Below are 12,743 nucleotides of genomic sequence, written 5' to 3'. Positions count from 1 at the left end.
TTTGAACTGTCACCTACACGGCTCAAGACGAAATCGTGTGAAAGTAAAAGCAAAAGCAAGACATGGAAGTACTGCAACAGCACCAAGTATTCAGGATTTTCCACATACTAGCAAAAACAATTTCCCTTTATTGCTCATATCCAATACATCCAACCGTCAAATACATATATAATATGGTGATGAATGCTAGCCAAGAAAAAATATACATGGTAAGAAGGTTCAGAAAGAAACATTTGTGCCTAAACAAGTTTTGCACGCAAGTAGCTTAATGTAGTATCTAAATTCCTTTGTCACCTAGCATAGTAAGAACTTCCTGGATTTATGTGTTGGCTCTCATCTTCTCCCATATAATAGTCAGATTCTATTACCTGGACACTAGCAGATTCTCCATGCGTCTCCACGCCCAGCCGTACCCATGGATACATTGGAAGCTTTCTCAGTCTAGCGAGCTCATCAGCAACCTCTTTCATGGAGGGCCTGTTGTCACCACACAGATCTAAGCATTTGTTAGCTAGGTTCGCAAGCCCTTTCAACAACTCCATGCTCGCTTGTGCTTTTACTTGGCTAGCCAACACTGAATCAAGATTGTTCTCCTTCATAGCAGATAGGAAAGTTGATGATAAGATCTTCTGCATATTAGGCCCTTCGAGCTTCATTGGCAACTGCCCGGTAATGATCTCCAAAAGAATTACTCCAAAGCTATACACATCGCTTTTAGATGTTAGCTGGCATGTTTGCAGGTATTCGGGATCAAGGTATCCACAGGTACCTTGAATTATTGTGACAAATTGCTCTTTGTCGGATGGGGCTAGTATCGAGGCTCCAAAGTCAGACACCTTGGCCATGTGGTTCTCATCAAGAAGAATATTGGAAGTTTTAACGTCACCATGAATAATCGGGGGAGATGCATAGGAGTGTAGGAAGCTCAATCCTTCCGCTGCTTCATAAGAAATCCTTAAGAGATTGCTGAAGGAGATTTGCGATGCTTGGTACTTGCCATGAATATGCTCGAAAAGTGTGCCATTTAGAACAAGCTCATATACTAGAATTGGAACTTCCACCTCAAGGCAACAACCCAGGAGTTTAACAACGTTCTTGTGATTTATTTGGGACAAAATGAGCAACTCTTGGCCAAATTCCTTCTTTTGCCTTTCATTAACTAATGCACATCTTTTTATTGCAACCGGCATGTTGTTCTTCACTATCCCTTTATAGACTGTTCCATGACCTCCTTTTCCAAGTATTTTGGTTCTATCAAAGTTGTTGGTGGCATGTATGAGTTCAGCCTCTGAAAATATCGTGAAAGCAAGACCTTTCTGAGATTTCATCCTATCAAACAAAACCAACCCTCCATGTTGGCGGAAATACTCCTGCTTAACCTTTTCCAATTTTCTCTTTTGGATCATCATTTGTCCCCAAAAGATAATAATCATGGTGATAACAATGGACCCAAATAATCCGATTATAACTCCTGCATAATGAGATAGGATGAGACAATTATTTCAGAGAGAGAAAGAGAGAGAGAGAGAGAGAGTAAAACATTATTGGTGTTATTTTGGTCAACAGAAAACATATTATTAGTTTTACAATAACTATTTTGTTTTTTTATATCTAACATGAATGGGATACAAATATTTATGGTTTTTGACTAGAATATCTTATGCCTAGGCAAAACAGTCCAATGTCAGAAAAACACCAAATGGCTAGCAACCGAATATTTCATAAAAGCAATCTCAATTGACTTGAAGGTCGAGGGATAGCAAAATGATCTCATTTCTATTTCTGTTACCTAGTATCAAGCCAATATTTGGGTTGCAAGTATTGCCTTCCTGTTTTGTTCCTACTCGGCAAGAACACCGGTATCCTCCAATGGTATTGTGGCAAGTGCCTCCCGAAGGACAAGGGTTGTTGTTACTACATTCGTCAACATCTGCGGTAAGATGAACAAAGATAAGTATTAGAATTTTGAACATAGTGGTAACCGTTTTACATATGTTCAGAGTGAACTGCACATTCAATACGAAGATAGCCATCCGTTCCTTTTTGTAATTAGTATTACATTTTTTTTGAAAAGTGAAACTTTTATATCTTTTATAAAGTTCATAGAAAACCATAAATAAGTAAATACTAAATAAATGAAAAAGTTATATATGTTTCATGATACATCTAATAATACTGATTTGTAATGTAAAGTAGGTCAAAGACAGGGAAGTTTGACATGAATAAATCAATACATCTTTGTAACAAAAAATAGCAAGTAATTAGTTGGATTAGTACCTTTGCATCCACCCTGAAGATAAGGGTTGCCCTCGTATCCCTGGGAGCAGTTGCATGTGTACCCGTAATCATTGACAGAATCCACGCAGACACTATTGCTGCTGAGGCATGCATACGTCGTATTCCGTTGTGCAGCATCACATGAGTGCACATCTCTTATAGCCCAATCAACCACCATTGGTACCCACCCATGGTACGTGTCATTGAACGTGGTGTTGCCAATGTACATACTGTCGAAGTTGAAAGCCGCAGCCTCCATGAGCACCGCGTAGCTGCACCGGTTGAACTCCCAGATCCGGCTCGTGTTGACGGAGCTCGAGAAGTTTGTGTCGTAGTAGTACATCCTCTTGGGTATCATGGTCTGGGAGCAGCCCATGCCGGCACAGGACCCGTCCACAAGGTCCGACAGGTCACGACATGTGGCGACGGCCATCCCCTGGTAGCCCGTGCCATCCGGATCGGACATGGCGGCGAGTGCGCTACACCCAATGACCGTGAACCTGTTCTGGACGTCCGAGAGCCGGTAGACGGAGGAAGGCCCTCCGTTCGCGCTCTCATGATAGCCAAAATGCTCCATGCTCCTGGTGGTGTTGTTGTAGCAGGAAGCCTCGATGTTGTTGAGTACCCTGGCAGTGCTGTGGGTTAGGGAGATGTCCAGTACCTCAAAGATCCCCCTAAATGGCTTGAGGATGCCATCTCTAAGCTCGCAACTGAGGTCGAAGACGTCCGCCATGAGAGAGCAGTTGGGGTCGATGCCGAATGGGTACGGTATCTCAACCTTGCCGCACCTCCTTCGGCACTGTGAGCTAGGAACCGCAGCTCCAGAGGCATAATGTGCGCCAAGCAGTATGAGGCCAAGGCCAAGCTGCAGGAACACGTGCATATTCTTCGACTGGATATCTACAACAAAGTAAATGTCTCTGTCAACGAAATACAAGAAACCTTCGATTCAGAGACAAGATTATTCGGTACCATAAAGAAATGGAGACTATGCGCATACTACATACTATTCATACTCGCTCCGTCCCAAAATTCTTGTCTTAAATTTGTCTAAATATGAATGTATCAAGTCACGTTTTAGTATTAGGTACATCCATATCTAGATAAATCTAAGACAAGAATTTTGGGACGGAGGGAGTATATGCCACGTAGCTGGTCCAGTAAGGCCCCGTTTAGAACAAAGGAAAAAACATAGGAATTTTGGAAGATAAGATCCCTATAGGAATTTTCCTTTCACATCGTCTGACAAAGGAATTAGCATGCCACGTTTCTTGGAAAAACTCTACGGAATGGGCTATTCATCAGGAATTTTGGAGAAAACCAAACATGAACCTCATATTTTCTTCTATTAGCACATATGCCCGTGCGTTGAAACGGAAGAGATTTTTTTGCAAGAAGCATCCGGAGAGATAATTGATGTCCATCAAAACGGTCTCCAGAACAGTGGGGCGGCAGAGTGGAGATATGTGATGTTCTCATTGGTCATGTTTGGCTCGCAAGATCTTTATAGTAGTGGGGTTGATCGGAGTGGCGGCCACTACCAACTCGTGCATTTTTTTTACTTCAGGTCTGCCTCCTTGTTGAGGTTGTGGTGACCTCCTATATTTTTATAAAAAATGCAAGCATTTTTTTAAATATCGTTAATTTCTGGAAAAAGGCAAACAAAACTTGAAATAGTAAGATTTTTTGAAATTCACAAGCATTTTTTTGAAAACTGGAAATTTCTAAGGCGGAGAAACTGGCATTTTTTGAATTTGTGAACAGTTTTAAAAAATGGAAACTTGTTTTGAACATTCAAAACCATTTTAAATAATGTGTTTTTAATCACAAACATTGTTTTGAATTTGTGAACATTTCAGCAAACAGGAATATTTTTCGAATTATTATTATTTTAAAAAATGCAAGTAATTTTAAAAAAAGTTGAAAAACAATTTTGTAATGGTTTTTTTAAAATTCGAACATTTTTTGATTTCGAACAAATTTGGAACAGTAATAAAATTTAAAAGTTCCGAATATTTTTGAAAAGGGAACAAATTCGGAAATTCTGAAGATTTAACGAAAATGTGTACAAAAAACGAAATTCTTAAAAAGTAAAAAAAAATATGGGAAAAATTAAAAAATAACTTCAAAGGGGAAAAAGAAAATGGGCCGGTCCAACGGTGTGCGACTGATGCGAAGCTCCTACTATATGGTTCTCCGTGCGACAAATAAGGTTTCCCAGCTGCGTGGGCAGGATATAAATGGGTGGCTTCTCTGGGCCTTAGCGCGTGCAGACCCATGTACCGAATTCTGGACAATTTTTTTTCATTTCTAGCAGATGGACCACAAAAAATTAGTACCACCTCGGATATTAAAAAACTAGCACATATGCTCGTGCGATGCAACGGAAGAGATTTTTTTTGCAAGAAGCATCCGAAGAGATAATTGATGTCCATCAAAACAGTCTCCAGAACAGTGGGGCGAGACAGCGGAGATATGTGGTGTTCTCACTGGGCATGTTTGGCTCGCGAGATCTTTATAGTAGTGGGGTTGATCGGAGTGGCGGCCCTAGCCAACTCATACCTTTTTTTACTTCAGGTCCGCCTCCTTGTTGAGGTTGTGGTGACCCCCTATTTTTTTTATAAAAAATGCAAGCATTTTTTCTAAAAAAAATCTTTAGTTTCTGAAAAAAGGCAAACAAAACATGAAATAGTAAGTTTTTTGAAATTCACAAGCATTTTTTTGAAAATGGAAATTATTAAGGTGGAGAAACTGGCATTTTTTGAATTTGTGAACAATTTTTAAAAATGGAAACTTGTCCTGAACATTCAAAACCATTTTCAATAATGTTTTTTAATCACAAACATTGTTTTGGATTTGTGAACATTTCAGAAAACAGGAATATTTTTCGAATTTCTATCATTTTAAAAAACGCAAAAAAATTTAGAAAAATTGACAATCCATTTTTAATGGTTTTTTTTTAATTCGAACATTTTTTTAATTTCGAACAAATTTGGAACAGGAATAATATTTAAAAGTTCCGAATATTTTGAAAAGGGAACAAATTCGGAAACTCTGAAGATTTAACGAAAATGTGTACAAAAAACGAAATTCTGAAAAAATAAAAAAATTATGGGAAAAATTAAAAAATAACTTCAAAGGGGAAAAATACAAAGAAATGTAGAATAAGAACACATAGAAATAGAGAATGGACCGGTCCAACGGTGTGCGACTTATGCGAAGCTCCAACTATATGCTGATCCGTGCGACAAATAAGATTTCCCAGCTGCGTGGGCAGGACATAAATGGGTGGCTTCTCTGGGCCTTAGCGCGTGCAGGCCCATGTACGAAATTCTGGACAATTTTTTTCATTTTTAGTAGATGGACCACAAAAAATTAGTACCACCTCGGATCTTAAAAAAAATTATCGGTGGTGAATGGATGAAAAAATTCAAGAAACGTACCTTGCTTTATTTGTAGGTATAGATATAGATATAGATGTAGATTTGTGTCTAAATTTCATGTTTCCTGCAAGATATCATGTGGTATCTCGGTAGTTTTCCCGTTGTCTAAATTTCATGTTTCCTGCTAGATTTCAGGATACATGGCATCTCAATTCCTGGATTTTCTCTATTTCTTACATTTTCAGGTTAGCTGTTCCAAACGGGGCCTAAGATTCTTACATGATCACAAACGCTCATCAAAAAAAGGCAATTGATCTCAACACAAGCATAGCTAGAACGAGTAAGCATTTAGCACTCACTGAGAGATCTCAAGATAGGCGTGGGAGAAGACAATTTTTGATAGCTATTGCGTATGGGAGACAACTTACGGAAAACATATTACGACATAAGGCGCACCTGATATATCTCGGAGAAGTTAGCCGTGTGTATCTTGAAGGATTTATTCCAGTGCTCAAGGGACCGTGTTTTCAAAGACACCGATAGCTTCTGGTCGTATACAAACTCTGTAGAGGTCGATCTTATACTAGCGCCAGTGGTAGGTCGATCGGGACTAGTCAAAAGTCAACAGACAGCAACTTGCATGGACAAATGGCAGACTTTCTGCTTCCCTCTAAAAGTATAAGTGGAGCCGTGCGGTCAAGCTAATTTCCAAAAAAGGGACATCTCTGAATATTCCCAATATAGTTTCCCACTGTATGTGGACGTCCATAGCCTGTATTCACCATACAAAACTATGAGGTCCATCTCTATCTGATCATCGTTCTCAAGTCCTACAACTGGCGCCTTATGTTCGCCCTCTGCCAAATAAAATGAATAATTCTAATGATAGGTAGAAGGAATAAATATATTGCTTCTATTTTGCTTACAGTTTGATCGCTGTGGTAAGTCGAGTATTGACTTCAATATTGTTGACTCATCTATGTTAGGTAACTAGGCACTGGAACGACGTTCAAATAATTCGCGGGTCAAGATGCATGCATGCAGGTGCAGGAATATTCACACCCAAAGGGGGGCGCTTGTCTTGCCTCTAGAAATTGGCATGCATCCGTTATCAACTGGATAAGCAGCAGCAGAGAAATTAAACCACGGGGAGTGTAAGCATGACGACTTGATGATAGAGATTGAAGTAGGTAATTCAAGCTGAGCCATATATAGCCTGCTGCGCTCGATTTGTTAATTAAAAGCTCGTTAAGATAGTGAGTTACTTTGGCTCAATTCTTCAAGATAACGAGAGCTCATATTAATACTTAGCTCAACTCGTGTAACACATGACATAAGTTCATTTAGCTCGTTATCATATTATCATGTGAAAAGTAAAGCGAGTCCGTGTAATTAAAAGTCCGTTAAGATAGTGAGTTACTTTGGCTCGACTCTTTAAGATACGTATACAACAATAAAAATGATTACTTGAGCATGTAAGATGTCCGTGTTGGGCAAGTTCGTTCAGATTGTGGACCCTCTTAGAGGTGATGGTGCATGCATGTGGTGGAGCGGGACCGGGTTGTACAAAGGGCTGCCGCTACGCCAGCTCGGGTTGGTGCAAAGGGGTGCACCCTCTTAGATGTTGGGGCCGTCGAGGGTGCTGACCACCGTGGTGTGTACTGTAGCGGTTGTGCGACGTGCGCCACTCCATGCCATGACGACCTGTGGATACATCGATTACTTCCGTGGACTCGACGGTGATGATGAGAGCCTTGGCACGACTGCACAGGCTTGTGGTGGTGCACGTGTCTACGAGGTGGTGCCTGTGGTGGAAGACCATGTGGACAAGGATGGTGATCGTTGGGATGGAGGCAGTTGAGGATTTCCACAAGGGCGTCCATGGCGAGGATATTGGTACAATCGTCCATGGAAGAAGCCTTCATGTTGCCGCATTGATCCTGGATCGTTGCTACTTGATGCGTGGTCCAAAATCGGTCTTGGTGTGTTTTAATAACTGGTTGTGGACAAACATATGTGCCCTTGTGTTGTCCCCTAGGGCGACTTCGGTAGCGACCCCACCGCCAGTCTCAATCCATATCCCCTTGCTACCGCCAGGGCAAATCCCCGGGTGCTGGTCGGTTGCGGCGGGGGCTTGCGGTTTGCCTGGAACCGGCGCCCCTCCCTCTCTCCTCTCGATGCGCTTCGGCCTGACTTGCACCGCTACCACCGGAATCTGGTCTACTCGCTATTCCTCCTCATGCCTCGGCCCCAGTTCCGGGTACGCTGGCAGTAGTGAGCCTCCCGGCTACCCCACTGGTGGCTAGCAAACGGATTTGATATTCCTCGCCCCAGATCTTGTGGATGTCAATGCCTTTGTTGCCCAATGGCGAGGTTTCCTCATGATCTGCCATGGATATGCTTCCCTTGCGACATGAGCACCGCCTATATGGGGGCATGGTGGCTTGGGTCGACCGAAGCGGCTTGCCAGTGATGGCAACATGTAGTGTGGGCTGGCAGGTGGCCGACTCACGACCCTGGTAGTTCGATTTGGGGCTCTTGGCATGGCATGGTTTAGTGGCAGGGGGTGCTCTAAAGGTGAAAGGCGGTGCCTTTCCATGGTTGGTTCCCATGTTGGTGGCGCGGTGCTGATGGTGATGCAAGGATGCCAGTCCTTTTTCGGCTAGTAACCGACCGCATGTTGATCGTATAGTATAGAACTTTTGTTTTGTGCTTAATCAACTAGGTTACATATCGTCTATCCTATATCTCTAAGATATTCATCCCCACTACTTTATTTATCGTGACATGGAACATGTGCACATCATCAAGTAGGTCTATCATGTAAAAATGCTTTCCCACTAACTTCTTCATGTGCATGCTCTCTCTAACTTTTCATGCGCATGCATCCTACCACAAATGACCATCATCCTATGTTTTTTCGCTATTTGTACATGTCTTGATGTCATCCAATCCAACCAAGATGTCTATCACGAGTAACTCTCACATCATTTGGTTACACTTCACGTGCTATTATGGGATCGTCTGACTCCGAATGCCTAAACGACTGTCTTTTCTCATTCCCATTCTCTTCTGCTTACTGTCCATGTCTCTTTTGCTCCCCCACGTCATGTAATGCCTCACTTCTTCATCTCTGATGTTCATGTCATGCGACCGCCTACACTAGTTGTAGATTTGGTTGTTGCATGCGGTTGGCTCTATTTGGCATTTTCCTGTGTTGCTCGCACGCCGTGCCTAGGTGTTTATGATGCACATGGCCATCAGCAGCTGCCCGAGTGAACGATCGGCTGGCCGACTGGCCTCAACTTTTCTTCATCTTGTCCACAATGTACAGAGATAAAAAATATAATGGTCTGTACGCCTTTTCCCTTCGCCTTTGTATATTGTTGTAAATAATAAACCAAGTCATTTGCACATGTTTGGTTGCAGAATTTGGTCACATTTTCCCAAGTTTTACGTATCCTATATTATAGAAAAAAAAGACCAAAAGCAATTTAAAGGAATGCTTTCTGAAGTCTTCTTTCCTATCCGTTAAATGTGAAGATAAGATCTTTTGGGGTTATTGGTTATATTAATATTCAATTTGAGTTGCATACTAGATGGATATACTATGTAACTAATTCATGACTAGATACTACAGTTTGACTAGCGACATGTATAACTTGTGTGCTGATAATAGCACATGCTATAAAGTTTGAAATTTTGTTCTTTGTGCTCTTTGTTTGCGCACACTCTCACATATTATTTCATGTGGAACTGCTTCATGATTAATTTTTAAAATTTTGATTGTATTTAGTTTACATTTTTATCCTTTCTGCAAAAAATGCGTGGGGATTTGTGTAGTTGCTTTTTGTTAGCAAGCATAAAGGTCGAAGGACTAATCCGATCTGACGGTACCTACAGGTGGATATATTCGTGATGGACCTCGGGTTATCAACAAAAATATCTATTTTCTTTACAGTAAAAGGTATGAATTGCTGACGAGTCCTACACACCCCTTTCCTGAATCGAGCTGCTCCTCCACAGTGAAAATGCAAAGTGTGTTCTGACACAACACATAGAAGAAGGGATAGGAATTATTTGAAACAATAAAGCATAGCCACCCCTTGATCAATCTCTTCTCCCCTCCTCCTCAAGCCATCCCTCCAACACCGCGGGACAAAGATGAGGGGATTCCCGTCTCTCGTCATTTATGTAGTGGATTCAACGATGATGGTGGTGTCATCTTGAATAAAATACCTCCAACTCCAATTTCATCTTGTTGGCGGTTATTCCAGCATGTGGAGGAGCTTGCGAGTTATCATACCTATTGTTCTTCATGGATGACGGGTTGGTTACTTGTTTTTTCTATCAGTCGAACTGCACGTTCATCTTTAGCTGCAACATCGTCTTGGTCTAGTGACATTCAACGAACGGAGGGCTTCTATTCGGCATTCAACGAGATCATCGCCTTCCTAATCACTGTAATCCCCGTCGGTTATTTGTTGGTCATAATTGGGAATCTCCATAATATGTGGACGAACGGAGGGCAACTGTTTGGCATTCAACGAGTGTTTTTCACCCACATTTCTTTACAGGTACTTCAACGGCTGGATTTCTCGATGTTGCCCATTATCAATGTGAGCTATGGTGGCGCATAATGGAGACAAGGTGAAGTAACCTCTCAAAGGCTTTGAACAGGTGCATGAATCACATACCTAATATGTGAGAAGCTTCCCACCATATGAACATACGCATACATACATACCCTTGAGTATCTTGAGCTTAAGCCGGTATATCGAAGAATGACAAACTCATCACATGTGTATCGTAGTTGACGAGAACATCTTCTCCCACTCAATGAACATCGCCGTAAAGTCTTAAACAAAAATAATATTCGAGAACTTGTGTCAAGTCTAGAACTTGAACCCCAAGTGTGCCAGTTCCAATTCCATCACAAATAACCTAACAATCTAAGCTACCCATAGTTTGCCTTGACAATATATAATTTCACAAAAATATTGTACCACTAGATTCAAATACGTTGTAGTGGTGCATCTGGAGTGCTGGTGATGAGATCAGTCATTGAGGAACATGTGTGATGGCATTGAGGCAATGTAACACTTTTATTATTGTGTTATGAATTTAGCAAGATCAATCCATGAGCTTCTGACTGTTATCGAGATGTTAGTTGAGGGAATTTTGTAACTTTACTCTCATCATTTGTACATCTCGATTATGCTAAAAACATGTGAACTTAACTAATGTGGCCTACAATACATGGACAACTTACATGATGTTTCAGTGTCGATTTCCTTTCATCCAGAATAAAACGTCACTTGCTAAATCTAATGATCGCTTACAAATAGAAGTTACAACTATAATACAATACAATAGTACATAATTGCTAACATAGGCCAATCGAGCAAAAGAATGGGCAATTACTATCCCTCATGGCTCTCATCGCTTGAAGTTACAACTAGCTGCTACTAGCCCAACATCGAGCTTGGACAACTACATCGTGTTTTTTCCGGTGGGAAACCACTAACATGCTGCAGCGAATCAATTTGTTGCGACTAACATGTATGGATTAATTGCGAAGGAATGATGATCTAAACTAGGTACTTAAGTGGCCTGCTCTACCACAAATAACCTAATGATCTGAGCTACGCTTAGTTTCTCGAAATAGGCTTTCGCCACGCTTTATAGATAAAGCAAAGATCCATACATCCAACATCCAAATACGCCATAAAGGCATCGGCTGGGGCAACAACCAAAAAATGTCCAAGGAGAAACAGAAGAGAAAACAAAAACAAAGCTACCTAGTTGTGGTCGACGGGCGAAGCTAGGATGAAGAAATCCGATGGGCCCAGTCCACGAGCGCATCCAGCATGGCGTCTAGCCGTGCACGGTCGTGCTGCCTAGTATTTGGGTGCCATTGCTGCAGAAAAGCAAGGAATTTGAATAGAGAGTCGCTTGACTACCTCGGGAACACCTTCTCAATAACCATTTTATTTGTTGTCATCCAAAGAGTCCATGACATGGCCGCAAAGATCAGCTAGAATGTGCGGCGGTGTCGTCCTGGCATGGTAGCCCGGGCCTAGAGAAAGTCCACGAGATCCAGGGCCTCCTAGTCGGGCCATAGTGCCTCACGGACGAACTACCAAAGGGCCCGAGCCGTCGTGCACGAGAATATAATATGGGCCACAGTCTCAGGAACCCTGCATAAAGGGCAAAGTACATCACCCGGGCCCTATCGCTTGAGCACCTCGGTCCCCGAAGGGAGGTAATATCTAAGAAGCTGCCAGACGAAGATCTTTATCTTCAAGTGCATGAGAGCCTTCCACAAGTTACATAGCCAAGGGATAACGGGGAGGCGGCCTAGAGCCTTGTATGCGGATTTGACGAAAAACTTGGCCGAAGGTCCGGATAGTCTGAGCCTCCACGATACAGTGTCCGGATAGTTCGGCAACGCTGGCAGCAGGGCTGCCATCAGTCTAGTCCATTCGGCATGCTCTGCCTGCCCAAACATCCGGCGGAACCGGATATCCCACTGTCCCGAACGTGACGCCTCGGAAACTAGAATAGACGGGTCCGAGCACTAAGAGAAAAAGGTAGGGAAGCCCACCCTGAGGGTCTCGGTACCCATCCATGGGTCTAACCAGAATTGGGTCCCGTCCCCGTTACCTATAGTGAAGGAAATCCCAAGGCAGATGTCCTCCTTTATCTTTTGTATGGATATCCAAAACTGGGAACCTCTAGGCCGTGAGCACGCCAGGAGGGGTACACCTCTCAGATATTTTGCTGAATCAGCCATAACCACATTCCTCACTCGCCGCACATGATCCGCCATACCCATTGTAGCATAAGTGCAACATTCATGCAACGGGACGCCATAATTCCCATCCCAACTCGTTCCTTGGGCCTGCAGATATCTGTCCACTTGACGATGTGATATTTTTGGCGGTAGTCTGGGGCCTGCCAGAAGAACCTTGCGAGTCCTTATCGAAGGAGCCATGAACACCTTCTTGTAGGATATACACCCCCATCAAGAACATGGGGAGACTCACCAGGCTAGCAGAAATAAGGATCGATTTACTCCCA

At 42.4% G+C, this 12,743-nt stretch overlaps 1 pseudogene; it reads right to left on the bottom strand.

Moving 5' to 3' along the window:
* Positions 1–290: 290 nt before the first annotated feature.
* LOC119300218 lies at positions 291–8,053 on the bottom strand (annotated as a pseudogene).
* Between the last annotated feature and the right edge of the window lie 4,690 nt (positions 8,054–12,743).

The sequence above is a fragment of the Triticum dicoccoides genome, chromosome 1B (genome assembly GCF_002162155.2).
Source record: "Triticum dicoccoides isolate Atlit2015 ecotype Zavitan chromosome 1B, WEW_v2.0, whole genome shotgun sequence".
Taxonomy (NCBI): Eukaryota; Viridiplantae; Streptophyta; class Magnoliopsida; order Poales; family Poaceae; genus Triticum; species Triticum dicoccoides.
Note: the sequence above shows the minus strand (reverse complement) of the source record. Positions and strands in the feature narration are given on the sequence as shown.